This window comes from Streptopelia decaocto, assembly GCF_964273445.1.
Source record: "Streptopelia decaocto genome assembly, chromosome: 3".
NCBI lineage: Eukaryota > Metazoa > Chordata > Aves > Columbiformes > Columbidae > Streptopelia > Streptopelia decaocto.
Window position 1 is genome coordinate 104,101,348 of NC_138656.1, and position 25,075 is coordinate 104,126,422.

Below are 25,075 nucleotides of genomic sequence, written 5' to 3' on the forward strand. Positions count from 1 at the left end.
TGTATATATAGGAACACCCTGGATATTATAATCTAAAAAAATCCCCAAGGGTAATTTGTTTTGGAACAAATATAATGTCTGGGATTGTTTGAAGAGTGGACAGTAATCAAATGAGGTGTATTTTCTATATCTGAAGTGTTGTAAGAACACACTGAAATGCATGAGCTCTTTTGTTTTCTTCTTCCGATATACACAAGCAATACATAAATAATAAAGCATTAAAAAGTAGATCTAAATAAATACTTAATAAAGGACAACCAATCCTGCAACCAGACCCATCACGCCTGTCCCGCCTGAAAGCCAAAGAGTCCACCTGCTCTGAGCTGACTGCTATATTTATATATGTATCAGACTGGGATTTGCCAGTTACTCTCTGCCCGTAGTTAATGGAGCTCAGCCCTGCGCGCTCTCAGGGAAGATGCTTAGGATAACTCTGCACAGGGCCGCAGCCATCACCTCCAGCTGGTGCAGCACGCCTTCCCGTGCCCGGCTTCCCCTCGGAGCCATGGGCTCTTCCAGACACCTGTCTTCTCCTCGTCAGCTGAGCAGCCGACGGCCTTTCAACTCTCACCTTTCCTTTCCAGACCTCCTGCCCTGGAGGCTTCACACGCAAGCATTAGCTGGCCTCACCTCTCTTTCTACAATACATGGGACTCCATTTAAATATCCCAGCTTGGAGCTTTTGATATCACTCTCCACTTAGAGGGATCAAGTAGGCTGAGCTTTTTCCTCTTCAGTTGTATGAGCTATGTGAATGTTTTGTCCCTTTCTTCCCCTAAAAAAAGAAAACTTAAAATGTTATTTGCTTTGGATTCTGAGAAGTACAAACTCTACCACATGGCAGACACATGTGAATCCATATGCTAGCATGTCTGTAAAGCCGAGAGATTAAAGCCTGAAGCTTCTATTAAATGCTTTCCTTTTTTTTCTTGCTTGCAACATTTTCAGATTGAGCTCTAAACGTTCACCAACTCATGAATATTTTTGAGCCAGCTCTTCTCACTGTGATAAATCATGCTGCTTGTGTGTTGGTTTTGTGACAGATAGTTACCTGAAAGCTTCTAATGTAAAATGGTTTATGGCCATCTGAGGCGAAAAAAATCTGTGATCTTTGCCTGACTGCTGGAACAGTATGACAAGAAGAAACATACTGTATTCAAGCCCCACAGCATGCCAGCTTGCTTGTTTTCTTCTAGAAATGGACAGAACTGAAAGGAAAATGACTGCTGGCATATTGTGAAAGTACTTCCAAGTTTGTACAAGCTCCAGTGATAGATGCAAACACAGACAAAACCCTTCATAGGAAACAAAAAGTTTTGCAAAGAAAGCTGAAAAATATCCTATGAAAGAAACTGAACTATCATAGTTAGTCCATCCAACAAAAAGAAACAGACACTCTCGAGGCTTATGTTCCAGAGTTAGATTTATTGTAGTTGCTAAACCAAATATAGATATTAAAGAATACTATTTGCACTGTAAAAAAGCACATATCATATTTAAAGCAATGCAAAGAAACCTTTTCTTCTTTTAAAGATCTCAAATACAGGGATTGTCTTGTCTACTTGAAAGCTGAATCACCTCACATTACCATGGTGCATGAGCACATAAACAGGCAGTTGGCTGACAAATTACCCCGCATGAACTGCTGTGTGATAGCAGATTCTATGTACGCTTCTAAACAGCCAAAAATGCAGGATGATCTGATTTAACTGATCCCTAATGGTCATTAAATTCAGCCTTTGAATTAGACATTGCTCTAGGATGGGGAAAAAGTTGTCTTTCATTCAGGTGAAGAATGAGAAGAAAACTACCACAGACAGAAGAGAGTCGCTGTCCCTCCCCATGATATTGACTGAGCAGCAGCAGCAACCTTTACCAGAGTCACCATCAGATGTCTCGGATCATGCACCACTCCAGCTCTGTGATAATGCAAACAGAGAGACAGGGCTTTTAGTTCTTCCCCTGACAATGATTTCATCTTAAATCAGTCCTAAAAACTGAGGAGTTCTTCACAGAATAGGTGATTAAAAATAAATCACATCATAGTTATACTATCGCCTTTAATAAGACATCACCACTCTGAATATTTCAGGTCTGGGCTCTGAGTAAGGCCTAATAAAGTTTTCTTGCAGGGTAGAAACAAATTCCACTGTCTATTTTAATGATCAAAGTCAGCAAATCTATACTTTTTTTTTTTTTTTTTAATTTTCCAAAGGAATCCAAGATCCTCCTGATATTCAGTAAGAGCTGGAAATTAACTCCCTGTAGCTGCCTTTGAAAACATGAGGCCAAAGAGCTCAGCCAGAGTGAAATTCTGCTCAGTAAATCCGGAGAACATCACTAATGTCAGTTGCACTGAGTGGGAAGAATGAAGGGAAACTACAGTCTCAGATGCCAAATTCACCTTGGTTGCAAGTAATCATGATTTGCACTGGAATTAGGAGGTGAGGGAGACAGACACTCTGAAAATCAAGCCACTTTTATTAAATGGTAGAACATGGAGATAAGCACTTCATCTGTGTTTGCAAATCTTCACTTCAATGACTAGGGAAGGTCAGAGACTAAGTCTGTGCAGGCATGTGAATGACACCAAGACCATCCTGTTCCCCAGCAAGTAGACCACGTTTCCTCTACCATTAAAAGTACCATAGACTACCTTGTTCTCTACCTAGATTAGTATTTTTGCCTCTGTCATAGTTAGATAATGCTAACAATGAACTCCCCACAACTAATATAATTTTACTGACACACTGTTCAAGTCATATGTATTTGTAGTAAAGTATTGTTGTTTATTAAACTATTTTTATACTATTATACGATAATTCTTTATTAAACTATCCAATTGATATTCTTTTATATGTATCTGATAAATTAGTGCATTAAAACAGCCTCTCCATTAGAAAGTGTTTGTTTACAGTGCAAGAGCAGAGTAGTGTAGTAATCCACCATCACCTGAAGCTCTCAGGGAACCTCTGGCAGGGATAAAAGGTGGCACATGTCTCTGCGGCTGCAGCACTTCATTCCTGATCCCTAGCCCTCTGAGGCTCTCAGTCCTAACCGTGGAGGCACCTTGCAGAGACAGCACCCAAGCAAGTTCTCAGACCAGCCCCACGGCAGCCGCTCCACACATTTGCTGTTCTAATTTGGAGGAAACTCCATCCTGGAGTGTTCAATATAGGAAATAAGGAGACAAGATACTTAAGGCAAAAAATAGAGCTCTGTTAAGTCACCTACCATTCTTGGCACCACAAGCCTGCTGGAGCCATTTTCATATTCTGGTACTAAACATGACAATCAAAACAGAAATGGCAGGTGTAATCAAAGACATTTCCTAGGGAGAAAAAAACAATCAGATTTAATGTTTTGCTTTTGTCTCAGTGGCCCATTGACAACACTCAGCATTTCTCTCAGACTGCTCTGCACATTTATAAAAAATATTTCAATAGAAAACACTATTTCTTGCAGGGGCCCGGGGCCAGTTATGAAGCAGGCATGTTGGCTTTACAGAGCATCCGCTATCTTACTCAGAAAACTTCAGTCCCGAGAATCTTATTGTTCTCATAATTGTGCTATCTGACCACCTTTAAGAGTAGATTATTTGAAAGAAGTACGTAAAGATTAATAAATTAAGGAATTCAGTAAACACACCTGGACTTTCTCTGCAGCAAACACTCTGGATCTAATCTCTTTCCTCCAGTGAAGCATAAATTTAGCAGTGATTTGGATCTCAATCCAGATTTAAAAGTTAGTTAATAGGCCAAACTAAGTCCACAAATCTGCAGACGCTTGGAATTCAAGTAAGCAAGAACAGCGTTATCTCTTCTTTAAATTAGCCACATCTTTCCAATTTTCTCAGCTTGCCAGCTTCAGCCTGCCTCAAAACCAGTCACCATAGAGAACAACACACCCATTACTGAAAATCTTTGCTTTGTATTATTGCTGTTCTCTCTTACTAGCCCAAAGTTAACACATTGGTTTGAAAAGAAATTTTTAAAAAAGAGTCAACCTAAATTGCTTTTCCCTGAATCATCTAATTAAATTACCTCCCTACAGTAGCTGAGATAATTGCTTTTACCCTACAATTCTATATTCCCATTTCACCTTTGCTGGCTATTTTCTAACCATGTTTCCTATCAGTTTCCCAGAAGAAACACTCAACCACTTCGAGTAATATTCTCTTTCCTTGAAGGAGGGGCAAAGTACCTTGGAACTCCTCCAGAGTGAGTTCTAAGGACCTGAAATGCAAAGTTCAATAGCACTGTTCCTTACTCTCATATTTCCATACAGCTGACAGACCCCAGTGGAAACCAACCTGCTCCAGCAGTCAGGTGAATAATTCCGAAGAGCAGCTAGAAAACTCCAATTTCAGACTGGCTGGGAGAGAACTTCTCATTATAGCCACTCCCAGGCTTCTCCAGCCACAGGCATTTATCTAATATCCCAACTCAGCCACAACTCATACATTTGAAGCAGGAACTAATTCAGGTAAATTCAGGAGGAAGAGTCAGAAAAGGAGGGAAACTGTGCTGCCACACTGCCACACATTTCACAGAATCACAGAGATTGCCAGCATTTATTGGGTGTCCCAAAAATTATTGTTACCACAGGGAAAATAGCTAAGAAACAAGCCTTCTTCATTAGCCAGGCTCCAAAATTTTCCTCAGCTACCTGCAATATCCAGTGTGCTATAACACAAAATATCCTTCAGACAGGTTTCCACAATTCCACACGCAGCCTTCATGAAATCAATACATGTGACACAGGGATGAGTGACGACCTCACAGAATATCAGCCTTACTGCTCCCCTTTCAGGTACATCTTGAGGCTGGGATTGAAAACAATCAGCACATCAGTATGAAGAGGTCTATACTTCCACTCCACATTTTCCTTTCTTTTTCTATATAGAGAAAATATACATACAGTTTATGTGTTAAATATTCACATGATTATTTTCAGACTAAATGTTGTTGTCTAGATTATGTACCAAAAGGAGGAGACAATCCATTTTCTTTCCATATTCTGACTCAAGATAGTTGAGGCAGATGCTGACTCGTTTTTTCTGGCAACTCGATGCTCTTTTTCTTTTCAGATTTATATAGCACCATATTGATTTTAGGATCACAGTGATTTGTCAAGGACCACTTTTATTACCAGAATTTAAAGACCAGGCCCAGCAACTGGATCTCATGAACAATCTTGGACACACAGATAAGTTTAGCGGTTAACAGATTAATAGATATTTAAATTTAAGGCTAAGAAGATGAAAATTACGCTCAATCATTACAGAAAAGAAAGAAAAAAATACTTATTTGGAAACAAACATTTAGTAAAATCTACTAAAATCTTCAATGAAATAAAGAATATCCCAGGAAACTACCATAAAGAACACCAATATAAAATTCCAATTTTTAAGCTGTGATAAATTTTGAGTGATATCTTGCAGGACAATAAAAGTGAGGAAGGTGTTTCCATAAAGTTACTGCAATTGTAAGCCTTCAGTAGCCTGCATGGGTGAAATCAGTCAATTAAAATCAGATATGTCTGGCTAATAATTATTCAGAATAGTTTTCTTTCTACCAATGCAGTGTGCAACATCCTGTTCTGATGTGACTAGCTGAGTACAAACGCCTCCTATAAAATTCACTCACGGCTGTAGCAACTATAAATCCGACTACCCAAAAATGGCAGTTGAACTTCTGAAACTCAAGCAAACAATGCCAGCGCAGTGCTTCATAAAACGTTTTCGCCCACCATCAGGACAAAGTCTTTCATGAAGTACAAAGTACAGGTGTGCATGTGAGCTAAGTTGTCTCTATTGTTTTATAACAAGCCCTGTGTCCATTAAATGCAATTTAGTAGGATCATCAGAGCTTAAAAGGACAGATCAAACAGCATTGAGAATCCCAGCTGTGCAGGCCCCAATTCAGAGTGAACATTAACCTCAGCATTCAGCAATAATTTATTCTATTCGAGACAGGAAGATGCTCTATAGCTGTCTTGCATATTGGTCCCATTCTTTTTTTTTTCCTCCTGAAACAAAGTCATGCATGTATATATGTGATAAACTAGAGTAGTTTATATATGTGTGCATATATACACTTATAAATGTGGCACAGAGAATTATATATCTGTCTTGCAATTAATTTTAGATGAGCTCGGGGCTGAACTAATATGTCACAGACTATTTCTGTTATTATTGTTTTTATTTTACAGTGTCTGAGCTGAAAGAAAATAAACTTCAGCAAACACAATGACTCTACAAGCTTGTATTCATGTCTATGTGGTACTGCGGCTGGAACGTGATGGCTGAGGATTGTGCTGAAGGCACTTATTTTAGGCAGAAGATGCTGTTCAATGATTGTACTTAAAGGTAAATAGCAAAAAAATGTTGTGGTTTTTTTTTTTCTTTTTCCTTTTTAGTCCACGCTTTCCCTAGAACCCGAAGATGAGAGATGTGCACAAAATTATTTGCCTCCCAGTCAGACAGGCTGCACCTCAGCTGATATAACTGTATGCATGATAAATATCTCTCCATTTCACAGTATATTTCTTCCTGATATTTTTTAAACTATATGAGATGTGTAGTGGCACAAACCTCAAAAGCTGGTCAAGAACTGAAACCTGCAATTGTCCTTAAGGTAAAAGAAGGCAATGGTAAGGAATTAGTGTCCACAACGCTCTTTAGGCAAATTGTTAAATTATGTACCAGAGAGGCAATCGCTGTTTTAACTACTAGCAACATGGCTAATAGTTAAACAGTAGCATTTGAATTGTTACACCCAGTACTGGAGACATCCAGGGAAAGGTCAGTCCCAAAAGTCATAGAAGAATTGCAGTTAATGACCGAAGTACAGAAATAAACTGTTAGGGTTTTTTCTCTCTCTTTCTCTCTTCCTGTTCTTTGCTTCTGTACCAGATTGTTCTACATAAAACATTTTTCTTGTTTTGATTTTTCCTAAGCACTGAAGTTTATTTTGGATCAGTGAGGTGAGAAACCTTTGAAAGGCTCCTGAGACTCCCTAAGCCCAAGAGTCCAGTGTTTGCACCTGTCAGGATCATGGTTTCCTTCAACAGATTGCTAACTTGGAAATTTAGCAGACACATTTCTGCATTTATTTCCTTCTCTGTCTTAACAAGAAAAAAGCAGTATTGTGTAAGTAACATGTAATCAAAGGTTTCGCTTGTCCGGTTAAGTGGATCGTGATTTTTTCAGAAGTGAAAAAAAGCTGCAGCAAACTTGGTCTGCACTGCACAATCCCCCAGTTACACAGACAGTAGTTAGCTTGTCTTGGAGAATATTAGAAGGATTAAAAGACTGTTTAAAAAAATAATAAAATAAATCAAATCAAATTAAATTAAATTACATTAAAAAAATAAAATAAAATAAAATAAAATAAAATAAAATAAAATAAAATAAAATAAAATAAAATAAAATAAAATAAAATAAAATAAAATAAAATAAAATAAAATAAAATAAAATAAAATAAAATAAAATAAAATAAAATAAAAATGGGGTTGTTCTGATTAAGGAAAGCAATAGTTGCCTGTGTGTTTGTTTAAATCTTCAGTTCCATTAAGGGCTTCATTGCTTTTTAGTTAAGGTTTCAGGTCATACTGAGTAAAAGAACTACAAAAGAAACAAATCTAATTAGTGCAAAATATTCAGAGTCACAAAAATTCTTGCAATATCCATTTCCCTTAGAGAAATTTGAGTTAGTGAAAGGTACATCTGATAACATCAGACAGATTTCTGCTGAAGTATTGCAACGTTGCTTCTTTTCTCTGTTCTTTCTTCCCTTTAGAAATAGATCCAGTATTTAGATTCCTTCTACAAATAACCATTCACAAAACAGAAAGTGAACACATCCTGGGATCTGGACATTTGCAGACAGCACAGACCACAGCTACAGCAAGACACAAACAGACTTCAGTCTGGAGGTCAACAGTTTCAGAAACTCCTGTGCTCATTAGCCATCTAAGTCCCACAAATAAGCCCCAGTTCAAAAAGCAAGGAAACAAGAATTAAAGCTTCACCAAAAAAAAGGGAGAATTAGGCTCCTGTGTCACTTCCAGAAATCAGGTATAGTTGAATAAAATGCTTAAACTTTGACATTTTTCAGAAATGTGTGCCTGCAGTCACAAACCATATTGGAAAGTAATATTGGGTGTTTATATGAGCCTTCAGATACCTACATGCTTTTTAGAATACAGATCTATGTCCCCAAAGTATCTATACCTGGTCTGCTGGCTGGCTATATGAGTCCCATTGAACCTGGTGCTGCTTTGTGAAGGGGGCATTTGGCTTCCATTGTGTCAGAAATGCTCAAAAGCTGCTCCAGTTAGTGCTCAGCTGTAACACACTGTGTTCCAAAATCACAACCAACAGTCAATACGAATGAGTGCGATTGAGGCACTACATCACCTTTCCCATTGCCTTCTCCAGCCATGCACCATTTTGATGTTATCCCAACAACACTGAGAAAGAGGAATGTAGGTGCCCCACAGCAGCTCATCATCTCAGAATTACATTTATGCTGAGCCAGATCCACCAGCCTTCACGTTACTTTATGCTGACAGCGCAGAGAAAAGCAGCTGCACAGTAATGGAGACTCCTGCCCTACATTTCTATTTCTATCTAGCCCAAAGGAATCAAAAGAGGATGACCACATCAATCATAAACAATCCAAATGTATTTTGATGCATACTGTGAAGCTGGATGAATGTTGCATTAAAGAGGGTTGTGCGTATTTGTTAAAATAGAAACCATGAATGAAATTACTTTGTGCTTTGTGAATATCTAGTAGTTGTGCTGTTAAAATGTTCAAAGGAAACACATGTGCATTAAAACATCCGCAAGGACATTTGTGCTAATGCATATGGAGGTAACATTCTCACTGCCATGTTGACCTCTCTTTGTCAAAATTTCATTTACCCAAATCAGGGGATGGAGACAGTGGTATGTGCCCTACTTAATCACTCTAATACAACACCTAATGCCTGAGGTAAAAAGAACACAAAAGCCAAAGAGATTGCATAGATAATTAAAAAAGGGCAAGTAATAAGGGCATTACCAAATATCCCATGAAATGTAAAGGAAATTCATAGGTGAAACATGAAGAAATATTCCCTGGAGCTAATTGAGAGCTCCCCAGCTCATCATGGTGTTATGGAGGACACAAGGATCTAAGCAAATTGTCTCTTTATGTTTACACTGAATACCAAAAGCAGTAACAGACACTGATGAACAGTCTCAATCTTAAGGACCGTTTTGTCCCAAATAGGCAGATGAGGTGAATAACAGGATGGAGTCAATGTAGATGCAGCCTGTAGACACTCACACTAAATCATGTCTCAGAGGTATGTCCCCAGCCCTGTGGAGCTGCACGGCAGAGGATGTCTCTCCCTGGCTTTCCATGGCTTGATAAATGGTCCCAGGCTGGGATATGGCCCAGGAGGCAGAAAAAAGCACACACCCAGCACAGTGTGCCACAAGCAATTGGCAATCAAAGGCAAACAGAGAGACGACAGAAAGTTCCTCCAACCTCTCTTTCCCTGCTAAATGCTTGCCTAGGTAAGTCACAAAGTGAAACTATTTGTCCTGGTAGTCCAGCTACAAAGCTAGGAAACTCCAGGTTTCCCAGCTCTCAGCACAACGTGCTTTCCATTAAAGTATATTTCTTCCAAGTGCTCTTTTAACTTAATGCCACACATAAAGCCTAGTTCACAGCTTGTCATCTATTAACAGGTCACCCAGTCCTAGTACCATTTTTTCATCCCAACCATCTTTCCACTCAGAAGAAAAAAAAAACTTTTTTAATTATATTCCTTTGTACCTCATGCCTTTGAATGCATCACCTCTAAAAACTGTGATAGGAAAGCTCAGTATGAAGGCTGAGAACTCAGCAATAGGCTTGCAAAGAAGTATGAGCCATGCATTCATCGCTGCTGGCCTGTGTTTCATAAATGATTTATGCAGAGGTATATGTAAACTGCACTCACTCCGGAGGAACTTGTCCAATTGTACTTGGAATCAGCAAGAGCCTTGTAGGATTGCGCATCAGCAAGTCTTCTGAGAAGGTGTTTTTGCTAAAGAAAGAAAATGAACATGGCAAACTGGCATCCAAGTAAAATATGAACCGTGCAGAATTTTATTTCCTAAGTAAGTTGCACATTTCATGCTGCCTACCAGCTTTTAAAGGTCAAACATGTAAACTTAAGAAGTGTGTGTGAGTGTATACTATTTGCAAAGCTCTTTTTTTGTCAGTTCTATGGAGCAATAACCCATGAAATATAGTTGACATCTCATGGGCACAGTTCTCCATGCCTGCAAACATTTAAAATTGCACTTGTGGTACATAAAAGATTTATAATGATCTCACCCACAAATATAAATTTTATCCCACGTAGGAGAAAAAGACCTAGAAGCAGAAGCAGTGAACAGCTGAATTTGAGCACTGTGTCATAAATTCGTAACACTTACAGCTTTTTAACAACCAGTCATAAATGTGACCGATTTCAATTTAATTTATGAGACTTTGTGATAGAACCAGGATTACCTCCTCAAAACTGAGTTTTAAAACACAGTGGGTACAATTATGGCCTTACTGGGATGTCAGTTGAGGCAAATGGGATTGGGGTGGCCATCTGGAAGGTCCCTGGGCCATGCTTGCATCTGCAGGGTCAGATGACTGGAGCTGAATGGGCTCCAGCAAATTGTAGCTCCAAGCCAAGCAGCACATCCCTTCACAGCACAAGCCACCACTAAAGGACATGCTAATAGGAGTTATACAACTTGCAGTCACCAAATCCAGCGTTCTTTGTATGGGTACAGCTGGGTAATAGTTGGCCAAGACAGGCATCATGGTAGTGCTGTGACTACTTCTCATGCAGGTAAGTATCAGGTTGACTTCATCTCCAATCACTCCAAAACATCCCCCATACATTCACATGACTTAATCCTTGTAATACTTTACAGATATTTAGACAGTTTTGTCTGGACTGGAATTTTTAGTGGCAGTTATTTGAAAGGAAAGGACAGTTTGGAAGGAACTGGAAGACAGGAAACAGCACCAGCCAAGGGGATGAGATGAAATAAGAAGTCAGACATGCTTACTCAAGCATGCTTCCTCGGGCATCAGTGGAACAGCTAACATCAATCAGCTGCCGATAAGTTAAAAACCTTTGTTTTCCAAAACACAGTGTTACCATTACCCCACAAATGTATCATTTAAGTCTGTTATCTATGGTTAAATATATATATATATATATATGTATATATATATCTGAATTCCAGCTACATGTATCTCATAAAAACTCCAAGACAAGCCCTGATATCTGGCAAGTCAACAGAACTGTTTATTTTCCTGGACATAGAGATTGAATTTTATTTTGGGTCTGGCAAGAGGAAAATTTTTGAAAAACCCTAGGGAGTCAGAGTTTGCCTCAGAGCCCTCTCTTTCTGCACCTGTCAGAAGTTTGATTTATTTCTTTTTTCTCTACTGTACATATTGGCAGCTTGAAAACCTAACAAACAAACAACTTGTGTATTTTTCCTGTAACCTCATCAGGAAATCCAGGAGGAAGAAAACATGTTTGACTACCTAAGCTTTTCACTTCCATTTTTATCTTACATTGCACTTGTCCTTACACATGGAAGATAACAAACAGTCCCTTGTGTTGCCTATGTGTATGTATTTGAAGGCAAAATATTATGTCACAGTGTGAAGTTGTAATATTGTGCCTATTAAAACATCAAAACTAGCTCAATATAGAAAAAGACATGGTGAGGTCAAGCTGCAGATGTATCCCCAAAGGTGCTAACTAAGGAGGACATTTTAATCCCAATTATTTTTAAATGTGTTGACAACTAAAATATAATTCTTCTGGTTTTGGGGGATAATGTGTTTGCTAATAGTTGATGGCTACTTCATCTGAGGGGGCAAAATGTTTTATATTTTACTCACATTTTTTAAAACTTCAAAGCACTTATATTTTCTTAACAAAAAGATCATTAACCAGTTAAGGAGAGAAAACTTCTAATGACTGACAGGTTAATGATATTTGTTACTGGTTGATACCCTTATCAAACTAATTTAGAACCATTAGAGAGCAGCATGGTGGTGAATGTGAAGTATAACAGAAATCTGAGTTTCTTCCGTGGAATTGAACATACAGCTGTAGTCAGTTAAAAAATAATGCTGAATTCACACAATTCTCATAGTAACCCTCAAATCATGTTAGAAGACAACGGAGATAATTATTACATGTTCTGTAACAAAAAATAAGATAGCGGTCACAGACATTAAAACAAAGTTAGTGGTTTCAGCACTGGGGTCTGACAAAGTTACCTGTGCTTTGTGAAAATGCAGCCCTGAGAATCTTGCAGAGCTCTTGACCTCAGATTAAAGTGGTTAATATCATGAGCTCTTCAGTATCTGAGGGGAGGTCCTCTCTGTATCACACTGAAATCACTGCAGTACCCAAATAATCTAAATGCATCCTGGACTATGATGTGCTGCAAAGCTGCAGCAGCCAAAAGCTCCAGTCATGGCCTATGAGACCACTGGTATGATTTGTTGCTGAAAGTCCAATTGTCTTTTCCAAAGTCAGTTGTCCCAATAAGAGCGCCATACCTTTCTTTACATACCTATCCCAGTTTATATTCTCTAGACCATCATGCGAGTATTGTAGGAGTATTGTTTCAGGTTCAGAGAAAAGGAACACCTCTGTTTTTGAGAGAAGCAAGAGAATCAACATGCATTCCAGAGTTTCACTAAGAAGCAAAGCTTTTAAGAGTACAGAATAGGAATATTTTTGCTTAAAAAAGAAATAATATAATCATCAAAATGTCTCACCTTTCCAAGAAGGTAAAGCGGCCTCAAGGCATTACCCCCACCTGTTGCACCCAGTGGGATCTTTCACACAAAAAAAATTTGGGCCAGAACGATACTCCATTTATCTGGCCAAGGTATGCATGTGGATTTGGAAGCTCTTCTAATCTTCTGCGAATATTTTACGATTTCTCTTTTGCCTCCAGCTAAGATGAAAAGAAGAGGCTGAAGCAAGAAGAAATACAGTTGTTTGTGTAATCGGCACATGTCAGCGAACCTTGTCATGCTCTGAGTCGGGCTTCTGTTCAAATGGCAGAGATGCAATTCTTTCATTTTCAGTTTCACCACATTTTTGTTGAAAGCAGGACTGTAAGATTTTTCTACACCTGTGTTTATTCTTCCACTCAAGACACCTTGGATGTTAAATTTACCATTGCCTCTTTAAAAATAGGGTGTCCTGCAGGAGGGAGAAAAGGACAGGTATTTATATCTTAATAGATGCAGGGGCACAACTCACATTTGCACTGGTGCTTCAGCTACTAACTAACTAAAAATGAATATGAATTCCTCAGGGGCCAAGGAGGGAGAAGAAGAATAACCTTTTCTTCTTATTTCAGTGTACTGGAGAAATGACTGGAGAAAACTGAATAAGAGGTTTCTGTGGTTTTAGCTCTTCATGAAAAAATATAGTCATATTTGCAGGGTCTTTCCCAAAAAGTCTTTCAAGTATGGCAGCCCCAATCCCACAGTTCTGATATAGGTTCATTTCCACTTATACTGGGGGGCAATGCAACCATATTCAGGTAGCCTGCATCAAAATAATGTCAAATGCCACAACATCTAGAGCATCTTGTGTTAAAGGAGCTGGTGAGGCTTCATCTAGAGCATCTTGTGTTAAAGGAGCTCAGGAGGCTGTCACATCCTGAGTCTCAGTTCACTCAGTGGGTGACAGCAGCCGCACAGCCAAACTGGACACCAGCTGTAGACAGGCTGAAGAGCGTCTCTTATGCCTGCAGTCAAGATTTATTCAAGAAGCTTTGTATGTGCTAATGTAAAAATAATGGATCCCAGAAAGGCTCTGAAATTGTAAATATTAGGGTCATCAGAGCTAAACAGTTAGCAACTGAGTCACACCAAAGAGCAGTTAGTCATGTGCACAGTACAATTTCAGTAGCAGATCCAAAAATCTGCCCTGCTATAGTGACTAAAACATTCTCTCTAGTTTTTCAGAATATTATACAATTGTCCTCAGCATTTATCAACCCAAATAAAAACAAGTATCCAACTTAGCACTCTGATTGCAGGTAGTAGAACAGCTATAGAGTTGCAGAAGGCACATAGCCACAGTTTTGCAGTACTGAAGTAGCATTGCAAGTAGCATGAATTTACTATTTGCTTCTTTTTCTTCTCAGATGTATAATATTTCTGTTTGTGTGATGCAAAGTTTAAGCTGAACTAGCCACCACTTTTTGGCATCAAAAGAAAAAAGTACAATTCTAAACGATTGCTTGACAGCCTGGGTACAAAACTTCTGAGGCAAGAACTGAGGAAATTTTTTTAATATCCATATCATTGTTCCACAGCTCTGCACATTTCAGATGGAAAATCATATAAGCCATTTGTCATCCAGTCCAGAATGTATGTTAGTTTCTTAATAGCTTCCAAATTCTGTCAGGCATTGTCCATTTGCATAAGAAGCTACAAGAAGAAAGGGAGATTAAATAAAGAATCAAAATAAAAATTTTTTAAAATTAATTCTTATTGTTTTCTGTACTATTCCAGCATCTATATGCCTTTTACATGCATATTTATTGTGGGATCTTTGCATATAGATGTACGCCAAACACAAAGCACACCACATCTGCTGGTCATCAGTAACCCATATTTTGAACTTGCTCAATCTACTTGAGTTTTCTCTCCATCCTTTTTTATTGTATTTTGAGACAAAAATTGGTGGTTACATAATGGTATGACAAAGCATCTTTTTTCCTTGAGACATGAGGCACCAGACAACTGGGAGCACTGAAGGCTCCAGCACAGCAGAATCCTTGTTGACCTAAAAATAATGAAAGAAATAAGGACAAGCACCTCAGCCAACAACTGGGAAGCAATAAGAGACACTAGAGGTGGTGATAAAATTCATGGGATGTTGGTTCTAGTGCTGGCCCTGCTACTGGTTACCTTACCTTAAACAGAAGTGGAAAAGGAAACTAAAATGTTGTATTCTCTGCAAAGTACAAGATGGTCTGTGAGCAAGAAAGAAGTAAAAAGAGCTAGAAATTATCTTTCTTTCACCACAATAACTGCATAGCCACTAGAGCATATTGAGTCACACACTCTGTCATGTATCACTTGAACAGCTATCAACTTCACAAAGCAGCTGTCCCCTGGAGAAATAGCTTCAGTCATCATGTTGCTCCTGGACACCATGGAGGTTTCTACGAGACATCCAGTGTAGGGTGGGTCACCAGCCTCTTCACAGTCTGACCAAGGATATGGGGTACAAGTGACTCGGAAGTGACACTGAGACATACGTACATAATGCTGCTCTTCACCACGCTACCATTTTTTCTGCTTCTGCTGATCTTTTTTTCTCCAGAAACTTTGGTCCTTCCTTCCTTCTTCCTCCACCTTGTAGAGCACATAGAGGTTTCCAAACCACTGAGAGAATGCTGTCAGAGCAGGAATAGATGATGGCTGAAGAGGTAAGGGCTTCCATTTTTCTTGTTTAATCGTACAATCACAAATAGGAGAGAAGGGATGTTAGACATATCTGAGAATTTTCTGTTTCACAAATGCTTCACCTCCCCACACGCACAATAGGCATCCAACTAAGTTTTCCTTATCTACCCTCAGGTGGTGAGGAACAGCAAACCAGCCTTACTGTTCTGCAAATTAATGTGTAGACCCACTAGCAGCAGTCAGACCTTGGCTAACGTAGACCAAAAGACAATAAAAGTCCCTGCAATTTACTGCTAGTTTAATGAAACATATTCATACAAGAACTGCTACTTCTTTTCTTTTACCAGCTCCACTCACTTTATTGCACAATTCTCCATGCCCATGCCATTAAATCCACCAGCTTTCTGGACCACAGCCTCGACAGACATCTTCCACTCAGCTAATGAATATCTCCCAGACAACATTCATTTTATTGGCATCCATGAAAGTCCTAGCTTATTTACCCTGCAAAAGTTAGATCTTTATTGGCTGTGTATGCTTCATTTAGTTAATTAAGAAGTAACAGGCAACAGCCGTGGCTTATCCTGATTTTGAGAACTTAGTTTGGGTCTATATTTCCAGTGCTTTAACATTCCAGTTTAGCATGATTTTTTTCCTGTACATTTTCACATAGCCTAAGACAATATCTAATAATCATTCACTATTTTTTTGTTTCTATTCTAGTCATGCCTGAAGATTCATACTAAACTGTACATCTGATGTCTTCCAAAATCATTACAATAAAAGGTCCGTGCCTTCCAGAAGTTTCTAATACAAACAAAAGACAACAAAAACAAAACAAAACAAAACAACAACAACAACAACAACAAAAAAAAAGGAAGTAAAAATGTTCTTATTAATGAAACATTGGCTGCTAAGGTGTCCTACCCATGGTAACATTTGGAGCCCATGGAAAAGCCACAGAAGTTAGAAGAGGTGATTTTCTTTAATGGATGTATCAAATGCAGTCAAATTCATTTTAAATTCTGTAAAGAAAGTTCAAAGTTCTGTCTCTGAAAAACAGTGAGCATGTTTTAGGCTTTAAAGATCATTTGTTTGGTGGGCTTTTTTTTCCTTCCATATTAGGTTTATTCACACCTCTGAATATTCACATACTGATGGTCAGAGAAACCTATTAACAAAGCCCAGCCTTACTGAGCCTTCATGGAAAGATAATTGAAATAAAGTCATTCTTAACAGTCACTTGTGATTAGTATGTAATATTATTATAGAATCTGGTCTCTACGTAGTTTATTCCTCTCCTTCATGTGCAGTTCTAGGTAACTGGCAGTACTGTGATTTGTTTCATCAGCCAGGAGCCAATGCCACAGCCTGAAGGCAAAATACCCGCTTGTAGCAAGAACACTTGCTAGCAAACCTGTTGTGAGGCATAGCAGAGACCAATGCGGGATGAAGGCCAACCTGCCTCTTCATCAGGTCTTTCCACAGGGCACTGGTGAACAAGAAAATATTTGTGACTGAAAATTTATTCCTGAGAGTGTAGAAAAAAGTACTTTGTGGACACTTCTGACTGTATATTTTTTGTGGCTTTTCCATTTTATAACTCACGTAAGAGAAATGAAGGGCCATTTCCTCTCCCTATCAAGTGAATGTTAGGACATTTGCTTGCTAGGCAGATGACTGTTTTGCAGATACTTCTTGAACAAAACTAATACATACTATATAAAATCCTTTATACTTCACACAGGCTGATCATTTTATTGGTACAGATTTTGTGCAAGGCCCATGGGGTAGAAGCAGAGGACATGGGGCACGTGCAAAGCTCTCCTCCAAAACGCAGTCTATGGTCTGCTGTGCTGTCCCTACATTACTGTAATTCCCAGCCTGTTTTAGCCTGATGAAATTTGTAATGTAGAAAGAATCCACAGGCTCCAGTACATTGACTTTTTTCTTATTATTACCTCATTCTACAAATACATTCATTGACTACAGTCAAGCATCTCCATGCCTTAGTTTGTCCTTGACTTGCTTTTGAAAAGAAGAAACAACACCCAGCAATGGTTTTCTTGCCTGTTTTACATTACTCTAATTTAGAATATTTTGTTGAAATACTGCACTGAACAGGAAACATCTCCCTGTCCCCTGAGGGTGTTCCTAATGCACTGATATACATGCTAAAGAAAGATTTGTGTTCCACATGGACCATGGCTTCAAAAATAGTCGCAGTTCTGCAGTACAAAAGGTGCATTGCTCTGAGGGAATGTTCTGCAGTCAATTTGATGGCTTCTGTGACTTTTTCCAACAAGATGAGGAAGATCGCAAGACCTATGCATTGCCCCCTCAGTCCCCAGCCTCAGAGCTGTCGATGTCTTGGTGAAAGCTGTAGCTGTACATACTTCCCTCGCAGCAGCTGCTGTCTGACACAGCAGATGACTTTGGGGACAGAGTCAGGCTAGCCACACAGTGCCAAATCAGCAGAGTGTTGGATTCAAGTTTTAGACTGATACCTGTGTTCTGATAATTATACACTAATAAAATATTTCCTTAATTCATCATTAGAAAAAATAGGTCTAAAAATAGAGATTCCTGCATGCAGGGGCCCATAATTTTAAACGGTAATATAAAAATCCCAGCAATGAATGGTTCTACATTGGGAATGAAAGCTGTTTGATGTCTAAGACTGAGGAAGAACATCTAAAACACCTGGGTTGTTTTCTAAGCTCTGCCACAGATTTCTTGTCTCTCCTGGGGCCAGCCACTAAAACTATAGGAAACTGTTCAGCAGCTGCAGCCCACAGTGCACTTTGGATCCCCTAGACCCTCAGTCACCCAGAATGGGGACCTGGCTGGGACACACCAGGACTCTCTTCTGGCCTTTAGGGGAAGAGGGTGTTTCACACACCAGTAGAGTCTCCAGTACTGACCTCCTTTAAGAATAAAAGGGTAGAGAGAAGGAGAGATGGGGAAAGCAATATAAGAAGAAAAGACAGAAAGCAGAAAAGATGGGGAAACATCCAGCCCCAGTAGGTCCTAAAGTATTTAAAGTCTTCAAGTTAAAAAGACTAACAGTGCAAAGAGTTATTGTCTCCATATACACAAGGTGCTGCTGTACCTTTGTGAGTTATGCCAAAGGAAGACTGTATTAGCTGAAACAGGTCAGGAACCAACAATAAACAGCAGCTTGCATACTTTGGGAAGCTGAAAAGTATAATAAGCAATAAGAACACTCCTCAGAAATTCCCCTTCATTCATTTGGTTGCTTGAACTGTGCCCCCAAAATCTGTACAGAGGTCGGGGTAACATGTCTTACATTCTGACATTTCCAAACTTCAACTGACAGGGAGCAGAAATGTCATTGAAAGAAGGAGCATCAAATGTAGAAAGGGGAATACGGGCAACTAGGCCTTCACCCTGACACATTTCCCCAGGCAAGCAGGCTTGACAAAATCAGAAATGTTGCTTGAGCAGGGTCAGAGACCCCAGTGCAGAAAATATTTAAGCACATGCTTTTGATTTGAACACAACTTGACCAGATACTTAAGTGTAGTTTGATGAACTGAGGTTTGATGAGTGGCCGCAGGATCAGACCTTTACACCGTTCAACACAAACCTGCTTTTAAAGATTCTTCACTTCCATGTTTATAATATTCCCTTCTAGACACACTACTATTCAATATAAGCCTTGCTTATTTTCCTTTACAGTGGCATTAAATCCTGAAATTAAATTAATTAGTTGCTAATTTTCACTCTGTAAAAATGTGTTGACACAAGGAGTATAATAAACAGTGTTTGGGTCAGATAAATAGTGAAGCATTTACCTGACCCCAAGCCATTATTATAATTAGCTCTCTCTGACACATTAGAGCTTGTTCTTCAATCTACTGCTCACCGAACATCCAAAAGGACATCCACACAACAGCACCAGTTCACAGTCCCAGGTATACCGGGGAAAGGTGCTTTCTCTCCTATCAAAAGCACAGCAGAATACAGTGTTACGTTTTCCTGAGGCTTTAAGCACTGTGGGAGTGGCTGCTATTTCAAGATGGTCTTGTTTGGGGGTGGCTTTAAGGCATTGTTTTACAGCAGAGTTGGACATTTCAGTGTTCTATAAGAGCAAACAACAAACTTCAGCACCCCAAGAACAAGGGCAACAAATATCCAGGACTCATACAGAACTGCACCCGCAGTGGAATCCTACAAGCCAACTGTGTATCGTGATTATTGCCCTTTGTCATGAATTTCCTCTTATTTATAGCTGGCAATATTTCAGATGGGAAAAAAAAAGTATTTAAAAGTTTCAATTTAAAGAAGATCATCAGCTGTCCTGAGTTTTTGAGTCAAATGCCAGATATTTCCAGTTTTCACTATAAAATATAAACAGGTTATTTTTATAATATGAAGAATTCTGGGTTTGTTTTTTTTCCTTAAAAAAAAAAAAAAAAAAAAAAGAAACACATGATGTCATGGACAAACAAATATTGTGCTAGTTTGTTTCTAATAACGGACACATTTTTTTAAAGTTAGGATAACAGGAAAAAAACAAGATAAAAGGAAAAAAGATGAAGTTACTGTTGAATGAATTAATAGCAGGCAGGTGGCTGGGTGGGTGTCATGGCAGATAAACACTGAGATGAAGCCAAGGTAATTATAATTATAATCTGGCTAGTAATGCTTTCAGCTGAGGGTATATAAAAACCTCCATAAGTTAATACTGAGATGTTCAGATCAACCTCCTTCTTACTTACTCCCCCAAAACAAAATCTCATCTATTCAAACTCATGGTTTATGAATTTTTGGTTTTTGAGGATTTCAATCAGTTTTTTTTAAGAGGGCTATCCTGTTGTAACTAGAGTTCAACCAAATTTCCACTATCCTCTTGCAATCCTGGAAAATATGAGTATGTAATCAGCCTGACCTCCATGTTTTGCTGGACAGAATTCACCTCTTTCTATCATCCTCTTTCGCAGGCTTTCTCTCCTCACGGTGCTATTCACGGGGGTATAAAATGCTCAGGCAAACAGAAGTCAATGGCAGATGTGTCGGCAGCACTTCTTTCTGTAATTTTACTAAATGGATGTAGCCCATAAAAGCAGCCTTAATTAATGGAAACATTTTAAAGGCACTTATAATAAGCAGAGAAAACAACAGTTGCCAAAAGCAAACTTTATTAACAAAGTAGGTTTAAAAATTATTTTTCTGAAGGTGACAAAAGATTTTATGTACGTGGTAATTAAAAGAGGCATTTCTCTATTCAAATACCCTAAAAATCTTTAAGGACTCAGGTTCAGGACATGTTTTGCTTTCTGGAGGATGAAAGTGAGATAGGACAGTTTTCTCGCTCCTGTGTGATGGGGGGAAATGCTTTTACTGTGCCTCAAGGGTCTTTTATTATTTAGAGGTCTGAACCTGAAAGGTGCTGTGTGCTCTCAGCTCTCATTGACTTCAATGTCACCCAGTCCTTCAGCCAGCTTCAATGGGATCTGAGGGAACGCCACCTCCCGCAGCAGATGTTTCCCCCGTAGAGCATCTCCTCTAGTAGACCCCGTCTTCAGAAACACCAGGGTCTCGATTCGGAATCAGCAGAGCTCTTAGGTGTAGGCTTAAGTCTATCCTTAAGCAAACACACTTCAGTAAGATTTAGTTACACGTCTAAAAATCAGTATGTGTTTAAATATTTTATCTTCCCGAAAGGAAACAGCATAGTCTCTTATTTTCTGTGGAAGATGTGACAATATGTCCTTTTGTTTAAATATTAAGTCATCATTTTGAAAATAAATAAATAAATATCATAGGTTAATACATTCTCAGCAAGTAAATAACCTGGACAAATCTTGTTGTCATTTTCTAAAGCCATCATGGTTCATTTTTGCCTACATATACTTTGCATTGTTTTGTTGTGGCAGGAGTACACGTGGAGAAACTGAATAAACCCCATGTTCTTGTTTCATCAAAGGAAATAGCTTTCTTTAGGAAAATGCCCCCTCACACACCATCTGACACTGGCTTTCCAATCAAATATAAAAAGTAAAAGCAAACTGTCCCCACCATCTGTGACAAAATCCTTTAATTCTTCAAACACTTCCCTGAAAAATGTGGCTATTAGTAATAGCCATACATTTTGCTACATTTGCACATTAGAGTTGTTTTCTTTCATTCCTGATTGAGACAGAATTGTTGTATTATTAACCCAGAGAAGTTATCTGTCCTTTTTAATTCCAGAATAATAAAACTCATTGGAACTTGGCGGCATTCAGTCCTGCTGACTAATCATTGGCATTGGCTAATGGCAATTTTTAATCAAATCTTATTATTAAATCAGAATATAAAAGATTTAGAAAATGCAAGGTTGCAGCTAGAGTTCATTAGTCATGAGCACAAAAAGTAATCAATACAATTATGGTTGCTTAAATTGTGTTGGATAGGCCAGGTGGTGCAGTGTGATAATGCGTTACCCTTTCACCCCTGGTGTCCTGCTTGTACCGCAGATAACAGCAAGTCTGCAGGTTTCCATCTAATCTGTGATGGATGCTTGAACATGCAGAAACCATTAAAAGGAGTTCAACTAAATGGGCTAAAGTCAATTCTTAGTCACACTGGTGTAAATTTTCAGTGGAGTTATTCCAGATTTACACTTGCCCCATTGCAATTTGTTTACCCATCTCTTTTCTAGAAATACGATACTGTATTGGATAATAGGGATGAGCTGGAAATGCTGAGTTTACAAAGCCATCAGCAGCCTAACCTACTGTTAATCACTCTAGTGCAAGTATAAAGTAATTAAAATGAAGTCATTGTGGATTTATACTGATGCTAACAAGCAGAGAACTGGATTGTTGAGTAGTTCCTTTTCTTTACGAGAATTTGACACTGAGGTTGTCCTATTTTGTTAGTCTCAGGAATGTATTTAAGACAGGATCCTCAGGAAGAAAAAGAGGGACTAGGAATGGCTAAAAAAATTGAGAGTGTGGGTAGCAGGTGGATCTACAAACAGTCTGTGAAAAAGCTGCACTTCATCCTAATAAATGAATTTTCCATCTCAAACTGGTGTTAACTCAATGGCACTAGAAAAGTTTACACCAGCTGTGAATCTGGCCCTACTGGCAAGTCTTCAAGCAAAAATATTAGCATCCACAAGCATTTACTTTCCAAAAGACATGCTTTTATTTACATCCTTTTAACAAAATTATTGGCTCAACTCCAACGTTACACCATTTTTTTAAGAATTTCATATATGCATCTACCTGGACAAGGAGAGTTACTTTCACTGAGAGTTTAAATATTCATTTTCTCTTACAAAGATGTCACCAGTTTCACTTTGTGTCACTGTGTTCCTTGCATCCACCCTCTAACGCAAACAAAGGAAATTTCAACACTGCAAGAATACTGTGTTCACATGAAGGTGAGATTTCCTTATGAAAGCCTGATAGGCCAAAAAAAGTGGACCATCCTGTAATTTTTCTTCTTATTTGCGAGCAGGGAAAATGTCTCCTTTTTCATACATTATGTTTCATCCTGTGTCACCTTCATGTATATATGAATAAGAAAGAAAAAGTCACGCAGCAAGCTAACTACCAACCATACAGACATAATTGCTTTTGGAAATATTGCACTTGAAGACATTTTCATGTCAGCTGTATGTGTTCGGGTATCATCATAACATGGTGTTTACACCAGTTTAATACCATATGCTGTGTGGGAATTATGTTAGGTTATAAATGGAAATATAGTATAATATCTGAAATTCAGGAGTGTGTTAGAGTCTGCTTTCTTATAAAGTGCTGCTAATCAAGAAGAACATAAGTTTGAATAACATTACTTTTGATTTACACCGGTATAGTGCAGATAGAACCCAATTCCAGCTGTCTTTAAGTTTCATTAACAAGTGTTAAAATTATCACCAATTAAAACTGTTTCTACACACCATAAGTGGACTTGTGACCTCATTAAGGCAGCTAGAAGTGCTGCTACAAAACCATGGTGGGTCCTCTGATCTGATGAGAATCTTTTTTCTAGCTTTTTTTTCTCCCAAAATGATGCCACTTTCTGTGTCTCCTATAGGCCTCTTATGAGTCCTGTCAACACATTTTAGCTCAAGGCTGAAAGCACTTCTTTAATCTGCATTTTGCTCACTGCCTAAGTAATTTAGCAGTTGTCGAGTGGGTCAGGAATAGGAATAAAAGTATACAAAAGTGGAGGAAGATGAGGGATGTGAAGAACACCACAGCAGAATTGAGTCTAAACAGAAAATGGAGTTAAAAACATATGAGAAAGGCAAATTAAGGAACACCTGACTACCAAAGCCAGTAAAATCCAAGGAAGCTTTCCTCTGATTTTAATCAGACCCCTTGGGAGCAACAGTGGAGAGAATAATGAAGGATGTTGAGAGAGATGGTATCATTACACTAGCGGAGCTTAGCCAAATGAGTGTGGATGCTGACAGAAAGCGAAGGTTCACCAAGGGAGTGTCTTCCAGCACTGCTGAAGAAGGGGCAGGCTCCTTCGTGGGCTAAGGAGCTGCCATCGTGCTCCAGGTCTCAATCCCACTCTCTGTGGGGCCTATTAGCCCATGCAGTGTTCGGGCCCCCAGGCCGAGCAGCTCCCCACTGAGCTGGGGCAGAGCAGGAGATGGGTCTCCCCATGTCTCTGCAGACCTGACCCACCTTTCTGTCATGTTCAGGCTGCTGAAAATTAGGCAAACACCTGACCCCTTGTCCAGCTCCTTAAATTCACACTCACATTCTTCTGAAAAGACTGCGCTACTCAGGTTAGCAGCTGGGAGAAGTGAAAAATACCAGCAAATGCTCACGCATAAAGTTAAAGCTCTGAGTTGAAATAACAACATTATATTACATGTACAACGTTATATGAGAAGCCTTCAGAAAATTACAGTATGTGAGAAGATCTCAAAAGTAAAGGTTGTATTAGTGCCTCAAAAAATACAATTTGCACCTAAAGATGATTTTCATTTTAGAGTGGATATGCATGCTGTGGGATCACAGCTTCTCATGTAAGGAGTAAAGTATCTGCAAGGTACTCTAGGGAGTGTTTTCCTGTGCTGCAGTAAGTTTTCTCCTGTATTCTCTATTAAAACATGGTATGTATTCATGTTATTCATTTAAACATTACCTAACTCTGTAAGGGATGACAGATTGCCATTTTGATTAAAAATCTAAGGGTATGCTGTTGATTTGACCCTTCATATACTGAGTAGGACGTGATATCTTTTGTGCTAATCTAGTTCCAAGCAGATTAACATATATATATACATATATATATATACATACACATATAAAAATATATGTATATGTAAAAGACTCTAATGGAGGATTGAATGTAGAAGGAGAGTATTAACTCTCTCTTTGCACAGGACCTATTAATATGAAAATTATTGTAATATGATTAACTGCTCCTCTTAACACCAGAGAGAGTGAGTCTTGAGAGATTATTTTGCAAGATGATAACATTTCCCTATCCGGTTTGTAACCCTAGGGAAAACTGAAAAAATATGGATTTTGATATGAACAATAATGAAATGGTAAGTGATATAGCTTTGCTGTCTTATA